This window comes from Elephas maximus, chromosome 1, assembly GCF_024166365.1.
Source record: "Elephas maximus indicus isolate mEleMax1 chromosome 1, mEleMax1 primary haplotype, whole genome shotgun sequence".
Taxonomy (NCBI): Eukaryota; Metazoa; Chordata; class Mammalia; order Proboscidea; family Elephantidae; genus Elephas; species Elephas maximus.
In genome coordinates this window covers 208,288,639-208,307,138 of record NC_064819.1, presented here as the reverse complement: position 1 = coordinate 208,307,138, position 18,500 = coordinate 208,288,639, and the positions used below count along the sequence as shown (strand labels likewise).

The window sequence follows — 18,500 nt, the reverse complement described above, 5'->3', positions numbered from 1 at the left end:
GAATGAAATTAATTTTGCTATAGACTTACTATAGAGCATATTTCTGTACATTCTAGTTACATACGGATTATAGTACCTCTGAGTACAATAAAATGGTGAATGTATGAGTATATGTGGTGATTTCTTGATCAGTTGGGGAGTAATTTTCTCTTTCTAGGCATTTTTTTTTCTTTAACTTTGTATTTCTCCAATTCTTGATATAATGTAATTAATTTAGGTATTTGAAAGTATGTTTGTCTATGAGATTGTTGGAAGGGGAGTTATGAATTTCCTTGAAACAGAAGTGGACTGTTTTGTTCATATTTTTCAGCGTATGTCATTGTGTTGATGTGAAATTCTTGACAGCTTTTCAATTTTTGGAAATAAAGTGGTCCTAGCTTGCTTGCTTTGCGGATTGCTCTTTTGTCCTTCAAGTGTGTTAATGAGGTATAGACATGGGTGCTGTAGTCTCAGCCATTGTAGTTTTAATCCTAATATGACGTCTTAAAAAACCTTAAAGTTTTTGATATTAAACTTTGAGTTTGGGATATTTGTTTATACTTTATAGACTATTTACTTGTTTATACTTTATGTAATACCTAACAACAATGATACTTTATATAATAGATACTCAAGATGTATTTGATAAAATTGAGGCAGCAAGGACAAAAAAGAACATCCTTTATCTCTCCTTAAGCGTATAATTAATTCTTACTATAAGGTAAAAACAAACGCGTTGCCATCAAATCGATTCTGACTCATAGCGACCCTATACAACAGAGGAGAACTGGCCCATAGGGTTTCCAACGAGCTGCTGGGGGATTCGAACTATCAACCTTTTGGTTAGCAATTGAGCCCATAACCACTGCACCACCAGAGCTCCAAATTCTTACTATAGAGAATATGTATTTAGATTTTTAAAGAGTTCTGTAGGGCTGAAATGAATTTGAATATTTCCGAAAAATAATTTTAGATGAAAGGCGTTATTAGCTCTCATGGCTAGGTTTAAAAAAAAATTTTTTTTTTCTTAAAAAAAGTTTAACTATGAAGAATTGAAATTCAGTATTACCTCATGAGGGTGGATGCTAACCTACTTGTAGTTTCTACCAAACCAAAAAACCTGTTGCCATCGAGTCAATTCCAACTGCCCCACAGGATTTCCAAGGAGCAGCTGGTGGATTTGAACTGCTGAACTTTTGGTTAACAGCCAAGCTCTTAACCACTGCACCGCCAGGGTTCTGTAGTTTCCACAGTTGAAGTCATTATGATACAATTATAGCTGAAGATTTAGGGTTTTTAATTGGGTACATTTGTGGGGTTGTTCTAGGGTATCTTGACGGCGTGGGTTTGTTTTTTTTCTAGGCTATGACTTCTACAAAGTTCAACTTATTTGCTTCCACCCATTCCCATAACAGCAATTCATTTTATTCACGAATCTATCAATTTCATGGCCTCTTAGTTTCCATGGTAATTTAGGAAATTTTAAAAAGTCAAGTGTATGTATGTGATGATGGTTGGATACTTTGACGCCTAAGCCTGTATTCTCATCAGAAATCCACAATAGCACAGTTTTTAAGCTCACTTTCTGATTTCCCAGTAGCCAGGACAAACATTTGACATTTTGCTGTCTTCCTGTGATTTATAGCCTCTTGATTTACAATAATGTGATTCTTAGGTTGCCCTTTGTGCCATGTATTTATGCAAACCCATGAAAAAGTAATGGCGATGAAGATTAAATGCAGGAACATTAAGAGCTATTTGCTGATACTTTGAGTTCTTGCTGTGTTTGTTTCCCTCCGTTTGAGCCTTTTCAGAGACTTTCATTAATTGGCCTGTTTTTGTGGCTATTACTAAGAAGCTACCATGTATGCAGAAGCTGAGTCTGTGGTTATGACTAGTATTGACACAGAAGAAAATGTGATTGCCTCTCTTTTGGTTTAAATCATGTTCCTATGTGTTTCTTTTAATTGCTGGGAAAAAAAATTGAAATCTGACAACCCCCCACATTTATGCAGGATTTACCTCTCTCCATTTAGACTGTATTTTTTTCTGAAGTCATGTCTACTCAGCTTTTTATTGATTTAGTGCTAGAAAAAGTGCCTGTTTTGAAGAGAGATGTCTTCTTTGCCATTACTGTCAGTTATAATAGATCATGTAGTGCAATCACTCCTTGCTGTTGCCGTTGAAGTAGCTCAGATAAATCCACTCCACCCAAGTGCGTTTTGTATGAGCAACATCTAGGAAGATGTTCTCTAAAATTCTGTCAAGGTCCCTGTGGTTAACAAGGGCATGGTGTGTTACTCCTTCATTGTGTAATCCATGACCTATCATGGTCTGGGAAGTGACTTTTGGGCTAATCAAATAACTTTATTAATAAGAAGCTACCGTGTGTATATAGTGTACCATTCACAGATTATTCAAATAAATTAAAATAAAGTATTTGTACCCCTAAAATCATATGGAGCATAATTTTCTCTGAGATGATTCAGAATGCAAATTTCTTAATTATAGTAATCATCTTCTACTTCATAAATATTAATCGTCGTTGCAGTGCTTCTCTAACTGTGGTAAAGACTTTTATTTTTTAATTTTCAATCCTTCAGAGACTAATACATGCTTGTATTATACCACGGCAATGTCAGACAGCTACGGAAGTCCTTAAACATTTAATCTGGTTTCCTGTATTAATCTTGACGTAGACCTGGTAGCAAAGTATTAGCAGACTGGTACTGGTTAACATACAAGCATGTACTAGTTTCCTAGAGCTGCTGTGACAAATTGCCACAAACTGGGTGGCTTAGAACAATAAAATTTTATTCTCTCACAGTGTGAAGGCTAGAAGTCTAAAATCAAGGTATTGGCCATGCTCCCTCCCTTGCGTCTTCTAGCTTCTGGTAGCCTAAGCGTTCCTTGGCTTGTGGCGTATAGCTCCAGTCTTTGCCTTCACCTTCTGACAACCTTCTTCCTGTGTGTGTGTGTGTGTGTCTATGTGTGTGTGTGTCTGTGTCTGTGTCTGTGAGTGTGTCTTCACTTAGCCTTCTTATAAAGATATATGTCGCTGGATTTAGGGCCCACCCTGATCCAGTGTGATCTCATGTTAGCTCATTACATCTGCAAAGAGCTTATTTCCAAATAAGGTCACAGTCTAAGGTTCCTGGTAGGTGTGAATTTGCGGCGGACACTGTGCAACCCATTACAGTGGATTACACATAGGTAGAGTCACGTTGATTGAGGATACCATTATAGGAGGATGGTTAACAGAGCTGGAAGAATGACCGTCCAACATAGCTTCTTTGAGAATGCATTTGACACTTAAGGCAATGCAAGTTTAAGACAAGTTTGTACGTGGTTGAAATGTATACAATTTGGTCAATCATGCAAAAGAAGATTTTGCCTTTTTATTTCCTATAAATGATCCAGTTTCCTTTATGAACTCTTATCCTGCTGAGAAGGGGAAAAACAGAAAACAAAGCGGAGCTAGCTCACTGCAGTAAACTCAGTGTGAGTCAAAATTTGAACAGTTGCATTAGTTAGCTCGGTCTGTTAGACGACTCAGTCTTTCAGGACTCTCCTCTTTCCCTCTTCCTTCAAAGTGGAGTCTGTTCTAATTCTTCAAATTTTTAACGTAACAGAAGTGATGCATGCACTACTCACATAGCTCCTTTAAAATTTTCAAAATTATTTAAAATCATTGGTTGGATCATTACATAATTTTGAAAATTTTAAAGGAGATACTTGAGTAGCGCAGACAGTTAAGTGATAGGCTACTAACCAAAAGGTTGGCAGTTCAAACCCACCCGGAGGCATCTCTGAAGAAAGGCCTGACAATCTACTTCTGAAATATCGTATCATGAAAACCGTATGGAATGCAGTTCTGCTCTGAAACACATCGTGTCACTATGAGTCAGAATCAATTTGACAGCACCTGGTTTACCTCTGTGTAAATGAGTTTTAAAAGCAAGATACTATTTTTTAAATGTTGCTTTTAATACAGAAAGTATTGATATATCTACTTGCACCTGTTCAATGTGTTTCTTTAGTGTCACTGACCTAAATTGCTGAATTTAATGTTGGCTTTGAACCTGGTCCTACATCTTCTCCAATGGGATTCAAACCTGAGTTTGGTGTTGAACTGGATTCTTCCCCTTTCTCAGTGCCTATCAAGAAATCTAATTTCATGGAGCAGAAAAGTGGTAAATTGTGTAGAGTGGGTGTAGTCCAGCTGCCTGCATGATAGGGTCCTGTCATATCCTTTTCTGCTCCACAAGTTACAAATTTAGGAAAGCCTTTAGGTTGTCTAATAATAGCAGAGAATTATGTTGGAGATTACAGCTATGAACAATTTCAAGCATGCGCTTCTGCCCCTGTGAGGACAGTTGAGACTAGAAGCTCAACTCTTGCCTTCTTCATCTTCTACCCTGGAACAGATCACAGGCCTCTTTCCAGTTGTCTCTTGTATGTTGTGTATGTAAAAGAATTCCTCAGATTCTTTTCTTGGCAGCATTTGGAAAATAATGTCTGGAATCAGAAACAGATTTGTTATTTCTGTACTGAAACAAGTGCATTTTTCAAGTTAGCTAGCAAGCAGCCATTTGCTCTGGAAGGTTCCCCACCCCTTCTTAAATCTGCTAAGAGGCTGTCAAGTAAGCATTGAACTAAATGTGGTGGTAGGGGCTGTTTATGCATCTTTACTCTTTGATTCTGGGCATCATTTTAAGACTTAAGAAGTCAAAGCCTAAAATGACCCTGGAAATACTGCATCTGCGTGACTGGACATTTGACTGTCCTATGGTTCATTCTGGTTTGGGGTTTTACACAAACCACCAGCAGCTTTTAGAACCACCATTCTGCAAGTCTGTCCCATTCTTTCCCCATCTTTTCATTTAAAAAATGCATATAATTGTCAGTCAGTAATCTACAGCCACCAAAGAGCATTCGCATTTGCTTAATCTGCAATTTAAAGTAACACTTTTAATAAACATACTGGTGAGAACATGCATTTTTAAACAGAAGGACAAAGCCCTTGAAATTTAATAAACCAAACAAAGCTAGCCTTTTATTTCCTTTGTCTATCTTTTGAAAACTTTATCATGCTTTCTAGCTCTTTCTTCCTTTCACTAATAATCAAAATCTGCTTTTAAATACATTGCAGTAGAAGCCAGACTACCATGCTGAATAGATTATATAATGCTGTAAGCTAGGGAAATCCTTAAGGACTGAAACAGCAGTTAACAGAGTTTTGCTGCCTGAAGCGAGAAAGCACGGTCTGCTTGTTTGCAGAGCGCGCTCTGTGAGAGGCTAAGCTCTGGGTAATTTGGTTGAACTGAATCAAACGACTGGAATTACTGAAAACATTGGCAAAGGTTTCAGTTAAAGGCTCCATTTTAGTATCTCCTGTCCCATCTTCACCTATTCTTGTTGCCTTTATTTGATAATTGACTTGCCTCCTTGTTTTAGGTTTTTCTTTCCCCACTTTGTCATCTATCCTCTTCTCTGTGATTGCCCATTGGGGGAGTGGTATTATACCTGAGCCATATTGAACTCCCTTTAGTTACGAAGATGTGATCAGTAGTCTGCGCACACATTAGCAAAGGTAATAGTTAATAGACGAAGGCAGATGGATCCCTGTGATAAAGGCACCTTACCACCCAGGACATCATGTCACCACCGTCATCCAGGCACACAGGTACACAGGGGTATGTATTCTTCTATCTTATAAATCAGAAAAAAAATATTGCTGAAACCAGCCTAAGGGTCATTGAACGATTAATAGCTCTCTTCATGTTTAAAGAGCTCGGCAAGATGTGGTATTGGGGATGCAGGGTGGGAAGATGGATATTCTTAAACTGAAAATATGAGTATTTTATAAAATCATTCTTAGCAATTGAATTTAAAATAAAGAGATCTTAATTTTACAGGCAGTATAATGACAAACTAACTGGTATAATATCAGTAGTGCTCACCCTTCATCTACTGGTTACATGACTTCCCAGTTATTGTTAACTTAGATTGGGTTTAGAATTTTGTTGTTGTTGTTACTGTCAAAATGTGATTAATGAGAAACAATGAGACAAAAGGCTGTGCAGACTTGATCATGGGTTTAATTGGGGAGGGGTGTGTATGGTAAGACAAATGAGAGAGATCACTGTCACTTGCTTTTGGAATATTATTACAAAAAGGATTAAATAGCATCAGAAACAGTGAGTTGAAATCTAAGTGAATTTATGCTTAAATGGAGAATAATTTTTGAAAGTCAAATCATAGATTTACTTATTTGCTCCTTGAGAAATTTTACAAAACAGCATTAGAAAACAAAAGAGAAAAATCTCTCTTTTGGTGATCATGACAAGACATCCTGTGTTCTTTATGGTTGTATTTCACTCAGTGCAACTGGGAAAACTTCATTGTTCTGACACTTTTCATATAAAAGTTGTGGCGAATCCTTCTGCTGGTGTTCGGACTGGGAGCGAGGGATGGATGAAATGCGACTTGCTGAGGAGTAGTCTCAGGAAAGAGAAGGCAGCCGATGTCCAAGTAATCTGATTGTGTTAGATCAGGAGAGAGGCAGGTAGGTGCTCAGGAGAATCTGGAGCTGGTAGAAGATCAGCTGGAGACATCGATTTGTCCCAGAAGTTGAGAGTAGTGACACTTGAGTCAAACAGAAAAGGCCATTGTTCCTCAGTCAATGAAAAAGGGGCCTCTGAAAATGACTTGGCAAAATAAAATTATGGGAGAGCACCTGGCGACACCCAGTCTCCCCTTGCAGAGCCATCTCCTCTTACAGATTTGGATTTTTGCTTTATCCAGATCCTTTCCTAAATTTAAGAGGACGAAGGAAGCGCTAGTCACTTTCTTTTTCCTGGAAAAGCACTGCTGTAACAGAATATCCTGTATTTTATGAAAAAAAAAGTCCAATATTATCCCAAGGTAGTTAATTTATATGGCTAAACTCATACAAGATTAGCTGATATCCTAAAACACTTCTGAAGTTCATCAAATATGGCCACAATGCTTTGATAGAATTTTGTGTATAAGTGTTTATTCACCAAATATTGACGAACACTTAACCGAGTGCCCAGCACCATCCCCCATCCCCAGGGAAGCCTTCTATTGCTGATGCCCCTGGGACTTCTCTCAGGCCTGGGTCTCCTCAGCCCCCAGACTTCCAGCTGCTCTCCTGGCCACTTTAAAGGTACTGCCCCTTCTGTCAGCTTTTGGGGGTTCCTCTTTCCCAAAGATTGGCTTTGAAACAAAACAAAGCCAAGAGACTACTCATGGCCCACAAAAATAACGAATATTGGTGAAGAAGATTCAAGAAATCAATCCCAGTTCTACCCATGCATAATATAAGTTTAACCCCTTGAGTAGAGATTTCTTTAGCTGTGAAAATAAAATCTACTTTATAAATTATAGAAGATAGATAATAATTTTTGTGCAAATATGTAGTAAATGTTACTTAAAAACGACCTAAATGCTGCAGAAAGCTACTGACTTGACTTACTGTGTGCTTGTGGAAGTAAAGACAAATTGTACCAGGATTTGCCAATAGGGTGTAACTGTATCAGTGAGAAGGGCAAATGTAAGTCCTGTTTTCACCACAGAATATTTACACCCACTTGTGTAAAGTTTTCTGGAATCACGGTTGTATAAATACAACCAGATGAATAAAAAGTATTATAAGTCACATCTACTGGCAAATGAGCGTTGTAGCAACACAAATATTTTGAAAGTCATGTAAGCCAGTGAGTATCCCAGTACTGTTCTAACTGCTCCAAAGGAAATGTTTGCTGCCACAGCAATTGAGACAAAAACCTCCCCTTTCTGGCAATGTTTCCTGGCAGAACAAATAGTGATAAAATTTTAAGAAAAGACTTGGACTGCCTCAGATGGTTTTGTTTTATTTTTTAAAACCTCACCATATCTAGATGAGAGAAATATATGGATGGGTTAGGTAGGTAGAAATGGCCTTTATTTTAGGTAGACTACTGGACTGAGAAATTGGTAATGATCTTGCCTTAACTGCTGGGTTCTTTCTTTCTCACTATATTCCTTCTTCTGTCAGTAATTGCTAATCTGGGTTTCACCTCTGGGAGAACAGGTCAGTGAGTGTAAGAATTTTCCAACTGAATTGTCGGTAGATTACAATGAATGTTTAAAAAAAATAGCATACTCGAAAGATGCCATTATATGTCCATCCCTCCAAAAGAGCAGAGTCCATAAAAGGATTGAATGCAGATGTGTAAATTTTTTACGGTTTTAAGTGTGGTTTAAATATAAAACATTATCTAAAACATTAGTTGGATGTTTGCCATCACTTTTAGGATTGGGTTTATAAGACCATTCCTAAAGAGACAGTTTCTGTTCAGTTACCCTTTGAGAATATCCACAGCTTAAACGCCCAGTGTTTTTCTGCTTCCCTCAGAAAGCTAATGTTGCTATGGAAAATGTTATAAATCTTCGTTATACATCTGGCTGAACATGAATTTGTCTTAGCTGCTCTCCGTCCCCCACTCACCTTCTTGAAATGGTAGAAAGGATCCCATTGTTGGCGTGTTATCTGCAAAAGATAAGACATCTGTGAGCTGAGGGAAAAAGTGGAGCCCCTAAAATAGATGAGATTCCTTTGGCACATGACATGCCAGAAGGTCCTCTCAGAAAGCTATTTTGGACTGTGTTTGAATAGGTTACTAATTTTTCCTTTCCCCCTTTACAACATTGGACAGTGACCTTCAAGCTCTGTGCATGAAGGGCACCTACCTTTCTCTATCTCCTGCTTGACATTGGCCCCTGGCAACCCTGTATGATTTCTAAAGTTAGGTCAGACTTTTGAGATAACACCATAGAGAAATGAGAGACCTGGTTTCTCTCGTCCCCAGTGGAGCTTCCTTCACTGCACAATGAGAATTCTCACTTTAATTCTAGGATAATTCCCCAGTCAGTGACAAGAGTCCTTTGCTGTTTTCCAGCAAAGGAATCTAGTATTTGTTATATGGCAGTAACACCCAAGTTTCTATCACTAGCCTAGATCCTTCCTTTAAACTTCAAATATGAATATTCAGCTACCTACTCCATCATTTCCACCCAGTGATGTCTCATAGACCTCATTAACATATCCAAAACTCCTGATCCCTCTCTCCCACCAGATCTGTCCTATTGAAGCCTTCCTCATTTCAATTGGTGGCAAATCTACCCTTCCAGTTGCTTAAAAAAAAAAAAAAAAAAATTCAATTGCTATTGAGTCAACTCCGACTTGGCAACCTCATGTTTGTCAGAGTAGAACTGTGCTCCATACAGTTGTCAGTGGCTGATTTTTTTGAAAGTAGATTGCCAAACCTTTCTTTTGAGGTGCCCCTGAGTGGATTCCAAACTTTTTCTTAGCAGCCAGGTGTGTCAACCATTTGCATTACCCTGGGACTCTTCTCCAGTTGCTTCCAAACCAAGCCCATTGCTGTCACGTCTCAGTTGCTTCCAAACCAAAGCCAAACCCACTGCCGTCGAGTCGATTCAGACTCATAGCTCAGTTGCTTAAGACCCTTGAAATCAAGCATGACAACTCTCTCTCATACCTCACATTCAGTTTTCCAGGAAATTCTGTTTTAAAAATATTTTCCATAATCCAGCTACTTCTCACCACCTCCACTGCTACCTCCCTAGCCTGAGTCTCACCTGGACTACTATAATAGCTTCCTAACAAAATCTTCTTTTCCCTTTAACAGCCTGTTTTTAATCCAGCAGACAGAGTGAACCTTTTAAAACATAAGTGCTATCATGCCACTTCGTTGCTCAAAACCCCATTTCATTCCGAGTAAAAGCTAATGTCGTTAAAATCATTTAGTCTGGATGTAATTTGGCCCAGCTTGGGTTGGCAGTTCAAATCCGCCAGGTGCTCCTTGAAAACTCTATGGGGCAGTTCTACTCTGTCCTATAGGGTCACTATGAGTCGGAACTGACTCAACGGCACTGGGCTTGGGTTTGGGCTTACCTCTCTGACTTTATTTCCTACTTCTCTCCCAGCTGTTTTCTCAGCTCAGTTGGCTTTTTTACCATTCTTTAAATATGCTAAGCATACTCCTGCCTCAGGGCCTTTGCACTTACTGTTCATGCCTGCCGTTCTCTTTTTTCTAGGTATTTTCTTGGCTCCCTCCCTCCCCTCATTCAAGTTGTTACTCAAAAGTCACTTTCTTTTTAGGGCCCTTCCTGACCATATTTAAAGCTGTAGCACCTTCCAGGACTCCCTTATTCTTCTATTATTTTTCCCTATTCCATTTAGTACCTTCTAGCATACTATACAAAGGAGTCCTGATGGTGCAGTAGTGAAGCACCCAGCTCCTAACCAAAAGTTTGGCAATTCAAACCCAGCTACTCTGTGGGAGAAAGATGTGGCAGTCTGCTTCTGTTAAGATTTATAGCCTTGGAAACTCTGTGAGGCAGTTCTCTTCTGTCTTACAGGGTCACTGTAAGTCAGAACTACTATACAAAGCACTATACAATTTTCTTTTTCTTCTTCTCTTTCTTTTTTACCCGCTTCTTATCCCATCCCCACCGCCGTTCCTTCGAATGTAAGCTCCATGAGGTCATGGATTTTTCTACTGTTTTGTTCACCAACAATTCTCCTGTGCCTAGAACAATGCCGAGAACACAGTAGGACTCATCAGGTAATGTTGCATGCGTCTGATTTGAGGAAGACCTGTAGAGACCCAACCACTACTTCAGATCATTTTGTAGGAGTCCAGCGATTTTCTGTTTACCATTCACTTTGGTCCATTCATTCTTAAAAAATAAAACCAAAGACAAACAACAATCAAAAACAGCAACCAACACAGGGTTTTTACTAGTCCTTACACAGTCTTGATATTCATCTCTTGTTTAGGCTTCTACACCACCATAACACTGATATTTGTCTTTTCCGTAAATATTTATTGAGTGTCTACTACAGGCTGTATGCTGCTTTTTATTGGTTGTTCTTGTCCATATATACCAATTTTCTTGAAGCCTGATCCGGTTTCTTCAAAGCAGCTACATCTCTACACTTCATTTTTATTCCATTCTCACATGTAAAGAAATGAGCCCTCGTGGTGTAACAGTTAAGCACTCGGCTGCTAATTGAAAGGTTGGCAGTTAAAACCAACCCAGCAGCTTCATGGGAAAAAGAGCTGGCCATCTGCACCTGTAAAGATTAAAAAAAAAAAAAAAAACCAACCTGTTACTATTGAGTCGATTCCAACTCATAGGGTCTCTGTGAGTGTGAGTTTGTAAAGATTACAGCCTAAAAAACCCTATGGGACAATTCTACTCTGTCACATAGGGTCACCATGAGTCGGAATCGACTCGAGGGCACACGACACCAACCTAGTGAGAAAGCCTCACCCCATCCTTGGCCACCTCATCCATCACTGGGCATCAAGTCTGCCAAATGTATTAGCTTCCATGAACCAACATCAGCATTTCAGATATGCGTTTGCTTTTATGTAGTTTGGCAATTTCTCTGTTGTAATATCAATCCCAGGCCAAAACTAAACCATAGAGGAGAGAGATTGTTTTCTAATCCACGTCAAATCCTTTAGTCTGGCAGAAAAGGAAAAGGTTTCCCTGCTGGGACTTTGGTCCCAGATGAGTTGTCTTGTTCAATGCTCATAGAAGTCATGGTATTTATGTTTCTTTAGAGATTCCCATCTATTCCTCAATGGGAATGAAGATTGTTTTACCCCATCTCATTTTATCATTAAAAGTAGCAATCTGTGTACCAAATACAGCTGCAGAGATTGGCCTTTAGGCTTTATTAAATCATTTGATAAGGGAGTTTCTATTGGAATTACCTACTGCCATTTTGAAGAATTGATTCCCATGGCTTTATTGATAGGGATTAAGTTAGAACAAAACAGTTGGAAGCCTATCCAAATTAGAATATTCATTTAAAAAAATGTTTAATAAGCAGTGCAGTCTTTATTCTCACGTGGAAACTCTATGGGGCAGTTCTACTCTGTTCTATAGGGTCGCTATGAGTCAGAATCGATTCGATGGCAATAGGTTTTTATACCTATTCAGCTGAGCTTGGTGTGTTATAAGATACATCAAAAGGTCTTCGGAGATAAATACAGGGTATTATGACCTTTCATAGTTGTGGGACAAAGAACTAAGTTTGGGCTTTTGTTTCTGGCTTTTTGAAAATAGCCTGAGCAATTAAGTGTTCTTTGTCTTTCTAAAATAACCAGGCAAGTAGGGGCTATATAGGCCCCACATCTGGGCCAACTAACTTCAAAAAGGAGGGGAGAGTGGTGCAGTCATGCATATTCATTGATTGGATTTATGTAACTATGCATCAACCCCCCAGTCATGCATATTCATTGAGGTTCCAATGACTAGGAGACTTTGGGCCTTGGATCTCTCTCCTTAGGACTTCTGGGATTGGCGAGATCATCTATGCACAAGAGAGTGTGTGGCATGTCCCTGGGGACAGAGGAAACCTCATGCAGGACCTCTCCCAGAACTAGCCTGACGTGCCTCTACACTTGTGTTCTTTCTGATTATGTAATAAATGAGTAGCTGTAAGTTAAAAAAAAAAAAAAAAAAACCAAACCCATTACCGCAGAGTCAATTCCAACTCACAGCAACCCTATAGGACAGAGTAGAACTGCCCTACAGAGTTCCCAAGGAAGGGCTGGTGGATTTGAACTGCTGACCTTTTGATTAGCAGACGAGATCTTAACCACTGTGCCACCAGGGCTCCCCAACTGTAAGTATAGGTAATAGTCTCCACGAATTTTGTGAGCCATTATAGAGAACTAACAAATTCACAGGGGCAGTGAGCCTGCAGGGGCTGGCAATACAGAATCAATTTGTGTAGACCCAGATTTGGGTGGCTGGGTGACAGAGAAAGTTTGCATAGACAGTTGAAGAAGAATAGAGTCCTAGTTTGTGTCCCAGTCCTATGGGACTAGAAAGAGAAAGACAGACAGACAGAGACACTGGCTCAAGTGGGAGTTGTGTAGACTCCTGGGTCTACGGCTGGTCCCCAGTGACCTGGACCTAGGTGGTGAGGGATGTTTTGAACTGGCTCAGGGTAGCCAGGAATGAGGCCTGATCTAATTCTGGGTGGTTAGGATCAGAGAGAGAGAGAGAGAGAGAGAATTTTTGCCACAGAAGTGACTGGTGATGAGGTATGGAAATGTAGGAAGGTAAGACATGGATCCATTTTCAGCTGGGAATTAGATTCATGCTGATTCTTACCACATAGTAGGTGATAAAAGTGGCATGTAAGGCTGAGTTATTCTAGAGAAGGAAAACCAGTGGGAGGGAGGGAGGGATGGATGGATGGATGGATGATAGAGATTTATCTCAAAGAAATTGCTCACACAAATTGTAAAGGCTGGCAAGTCTCAAGTCAGTGGGTTAGGCATCAGGCTGGAGGCTTGTCTTAGTCATCTAGTGCTGTTATAACAGAAATACTACAAGTGGTTGGTTTTAATAAAGAGAAATTTATTCTCTCACAGTCTAGGATGCTAGAAGTCCAAATTCAGAGTGTCAGCTCCAGGAGAAGGCTTTTTCTCTCTGGCTTCTTCCTCTGGAGGAAGGTCCTTGTCATCAGTCTTCCCCTGGTTCAGGAGCTTCTCAGCACAGGGACCCTGAGTCCAAAAGACATGCTATGCTCCCGACGCTTCTTCCGTGTGGTATAAGGTCCCCCTGTCTCTCTGCTTGCTTCTCTTTTTTATATCTCAAAAGAGATTGACTCAAGACACAATCCAGTCTTGTAGATTGAGTCCTGCTTCATTAACATAACTGCTGCTAATCCCATCTCATCAACATCATAGAGATATGATTTACAACACATAGGGAAATCCCAACAGATGACAAAATGGTAGACAATCACACAATATTGGGAATCGTGGCCCAGCCAAGTTGACACATATTTTGGGGGGACATAATTCAATCCATGGTAAGGCTTCACCTGACTCACATAGCTACAGGGGTTGATGAACCCAAGATCTGCAGGTCAGATGGCAGGCTACTGGCTCATGGGCTGCAGAGACTGACAAATCCCAGACTGACTGGCAAGATAATAGGCTACTGGTTCATAGGCTACAGAAACTGATAAGTCCCAAGATTAGCAGTGAATATGGCAGGCAGCTGGTTCAAGTACCAAGAACCAGAGGTCAGATGATGACGAGCTGGATGCAGAATCCAGAACAATCAAAAGCAAGTGAGCTTTGCCAGAACATCCATATATATGTTGGATGCAGCTCATAACCTTGAGGAAACTCCTCTTATAATTGATAGGCTGATCACATCAGATCATATCATGGAGGATGATTATATCATTACATAACTGCCAAACCACTGAGAATCATGGCCCAGCCAAGCTGACATACCACCTTAACCATCACAGGTGGGGTTTGCTCACGTAGCTACTTTTGCAGACCTGACCTTTTCTTTCATAGCATTTCTTAAAATTGAGAGCAGACTCTAACCTCACTTATCAAGTGGAGTTTGTATTTTATTTGTGGCACTTGCCACTTTTTGTTGTGTGGTAGTGATGTGCTAGTGTACTCTGGCTTTCCCATTAAATTCTAAGTTCTTCGAGGACCTATTAGCCCAGTGATTTGGCCAAGAAGAATTCTCAGTAGATATTTGTGGATTAAATAAACAAGGTGTAATATTTAACTAGTTGTTGTTGTTACTTGCCCTTCTAGCCAGTTCCAACTCTTGGCAACCCCATGAGTAGAACTGTAGAATAGAACTGTCTTCCAGGCTACTCTGGGTAGGCTTGAACTGTCAGACTTTCAGGTGGTAGTCAAGGCCTTAACCACATGCACCACCCAGGGACTCCATGTATTTGGTGGTTCAGTGGTAGAATTCTTGCCTTCCATGCAAGGGACCTGGGTTCAATTCCCAGCTAATACATCTTATGTGACAATGGAAACGTGCATATTGCTCTGATGCTGAACAGGTTTCAGTGAAACTTTCAGACTAAGACAGAATAGGAAGAAGGTTGTGGCAATGTCCTTCCAAATATCAACCAGTGAAAACCTGATGAATCATAAGATATACCATTGTACATGGGGTTGCCACGAGTCAGGGACTGACTCAGCAGCAGCAAACAACTACAAGAAGCAGAAAAATGGATGAAATAGCAAAGGACCCTTCCATTCCTTGAAATAGTTAACCTAATTAATATAAAATGGGCTTCAACTCTCACACCCCATGAAAATAAATGGACTTTTGAGAGTAGCTTAAAACATAATTTTCCTACTTTAGATGGGACTAAAAATATGCTGGCAATAGGAAGAGCAATAAAGTTTTTAACTTTTTTTTTTTTTTTAATAGCAACTCAATAGAAAAATCTAATAAGACTGTTTCAAATATTATGGCTTGTAGAAGGGGAAGCTGGTAGTAGAGGAAGAGTAAGGTTAATGTGTTTCTAGAAATACAGATATTCAGGATAAATGAATCTAGGCTTTGTGTGACAGACAGGGTGCTACAGTTCCCAGGTACCTTCTTGTTCTTTGAAGTGGCAGATAACCACCTGGGAAAGGTTCCCTGCCGGCTTCTCTTAGACTTGGCTCTAAAGTGGTTACATTTCTCTTCACTAAAGGATTTAGATTTTACTGGCCAAGGAGAAGCACACTTTATCTAACTAAGCGCTTTCTTCCCTCGTGAGTTTTCAGTTTTTTAAAAATCCTTCTTCAAATGCATAGTCCTTTGAATGGGCATTTAAACCTAGACAATAAATAAATAAAAACCAAACCCATTGCCATCAAGTCAATTCTGACTCATAGAGACAAAAAAAAAAAAAAAAAAAGTAAAGTAATAAAATTATTTTTAGAAATAAGGGGTTATTTTCTCTTAGCACACCATCATTTAAATATTTGATTTTTCCATTTAATATCAAAAAAAATTAGAACTTTAATTTGGTCCTTCCCCTTCCCTGTTCTACATTTTTAGACCCATCAGATTATTTCCCACAGGTTGACCTGTATGTATTTCATTCTATTTCCGTTATAACCTTTGTTCCCCATTTTCCCTTTTAACTATGTTTACAATTTGGCCATTGTGTATTATTGTCTGAGTTAGGTAATAGGACAGCAAGCTGGTTTTTACTCAGTATTTCACAACCAGGGTGCACCTGTCTCAGAGGTGCTTCATTCATGTCTGTTGAGTGATTCAGCACTTAGCGGCATTAATTAGAGACTTTGTATTTCCCCTTTTGTCTCTGTGAACTGTTACAGTTATTAAAAATTATAAGAGCTTCAATAACATAGGGACAAAATTAAAAACAAACAAACAAAAAAACACCCAAACCCATTGCTGTTGACTTGATTCTAACTTATAGCGACCCTATAGGATAGAGTAGAACTGCCACATAGGGTTTCCAAGGAGCAGCTGGTGGACTTGAACTGCCAATCTTTTAGTTAGCAGCCAACCTTTTAGTTAGCAGCCAATCTTTTAACCACTGCGTCACCAGGGCTAATTTTTGGCATAAATAACCTATCAAACACAGCTAAAATTGCACAAATGACAGAAGATAAATTAGATAACTAGAACCTCCTAAAAACTAAATACTTCTGCTCATCGAAAGACTACCAAGACCAGAAAAGGTTTAACTCAGAAACGTCCTTTGATGGTTACCAGGTATGGGAAGGGGAGGGAGGGGAAATCACTAACTAGATAGTAGATGCTCATTAACTTGAGTGAAGGGAACAGCAATACATAATAAGGGGGATGGCAGTACAACATGATCAAGGCAAAGGAAGACACTAAGAGGAATGCAGGAGTAAAAGGAAAGGTAAATCCTATTACATACACATTCCTGCTATAACAGTAATAACAAATAATAATTTATGAGTGGACACATAGGTAGATATGTAAGCTGAAAAGGTATGGGGTGGCATATGGGAATATACCCATGAGCATGTATAGGTTTGGCAGAGGATATTTCTACAAATGCATTTGTATGTGCTGCAAATATATCCACGTATATAGTAGAGCACACAGGGAGCAAAGTTATGAAAACTTCTTAGCCATAATAAAACACATCGAGGGACTGAGTTACTGGCCTTGAGGACTTAGGACCATAGTCTTGGAGGATATCTGCGTCAATTGGTGTAACAGTTCATAAAGACAAGTTCTGTATCCTACTTTGGTGATTAACATCTGGGCTCTTAAAAGCTTGTGAGCGGCCATCTAAGATACAAATGTTGGTCTATTCCTATCTGGAGCAGAGAAGAGTGAAGCAAATCAAAGACTCAAGAAAACAATTAGTCCAGAGGACTAATGGACCACATGAACCATAGCCTCCACCAGCCTGAGAGCAGAAGAGCTAAATGGTGCCCAGCTACCACTACCTACCACTCTGACCAGGATCACAATAGAAGGTTCTGAGCAGAGTGGGAAAAAATGGTAGAACAAAATTCAAATTCATAAAAAAGACCAGACTTGCTGGTATGATAGAGACTGGTGGAATCCCCTAAACTATGGCCCTTAGACACCCTTCAGTTCTGGAACAGAACCCGCTCCTGGAGACCACCCTGTCAGCCAAACAATAGACAGGCCTATAAAGTGAACAGTAACGCCTTCAGGAACATGCAACCTACAAGATCAAGAGGGCAGCATTTGCCCAAAAACAAAGTTCAGAAGGCAAGAAAGATGGGCAAATGGAAATGGGGAACCCAGGGAGGAAGGGGGTAGAGTGCTGTCACATCGAGGGGATTGCAGCTAATGTCATGAAACAAAATGCGTATAAATTGTTGAGCAGGAAACTAATTTGCTCTGTAAACTTTCACCCAAACCACAATAAAATGTTCAAAAAAAACAAAGACTTTTTACCAAGAGAGTAAAAAGGGAAGCTACAAACTGGGAAAAAATCTTTGCCAACAACATATATGATAAGGGTCTAATTTCTAAAACATTTTTAGATGACTTTAATAACTCAACAACAGAAATACAAACAATACAATCAGAAATGGGCAAAGGACCAATCATGTATGGTCCACTATTATAAGAAGTTAAGAGTAGATATGCATACAGAATGATGTTCTTTGTTGTTTACCAGGGATGGGAGGGAGAAGAAGGAGGAATCACTTTTTAGATAGTAAAAAAAACTTGCTATTTTTTGATGATGGGAAAGGCAATGCCAAATATGGGTTAAGTCAGCACGACTTGACCAAGGTAAATAAAGACACTAAGAAGTATTCAAGAAAAAGGGAGAATTTCGGTAAATGCTGTAACATATACAATTTTGCAACAACAGTAAAGACAACCAAATAATGTGTTTGTAGTTACATAGTGTCTTAGTTATCTAGTGCTGCTATAACAAATACAAATGGATGGCTTTAACAAATGGAAGTTTATTCTCTCATAATCAAGGAGGATAGAAGTCCATATTCAGGGTACCAGCTCCAGGGGAAGGCTCTCTCTCTGTCAGTTCTGGGGGTAGGTCCTTGTCATCAATCTTCCCCTAATCTAGGAGCTTCTCAGCACAGGAAGTCTGGGTCCAAAGGGTGAGCTCTGCTCCTGGCACTGCTTTC

At 39.5% G+C, this 18,500-nt stretch overlaps 1 protein-coding gene and 1 non-coding gene across 5 annotated transcripts in view; both read left to right on the top strand.

Annotated features, from left to right (window-relative positions):
- NHSL1 (NHS like 1) overlaps positions 1-18,500 on the top strand; it is a 170,112-nt gene that overhangs the window by 40,288 nt on the left and 111,324 nt on the right. The gene's annotated exons all lie outside the window — the stretch shown is intronic.
- TRNAG-UCC (transfer RNA glycine (anticodon UCC)) lies at positions 14,806-14,877 on the top strand. Its single transcript has one exon. It is a non-coding gene; the product is annotated as a tRNA-Gly (tRNA).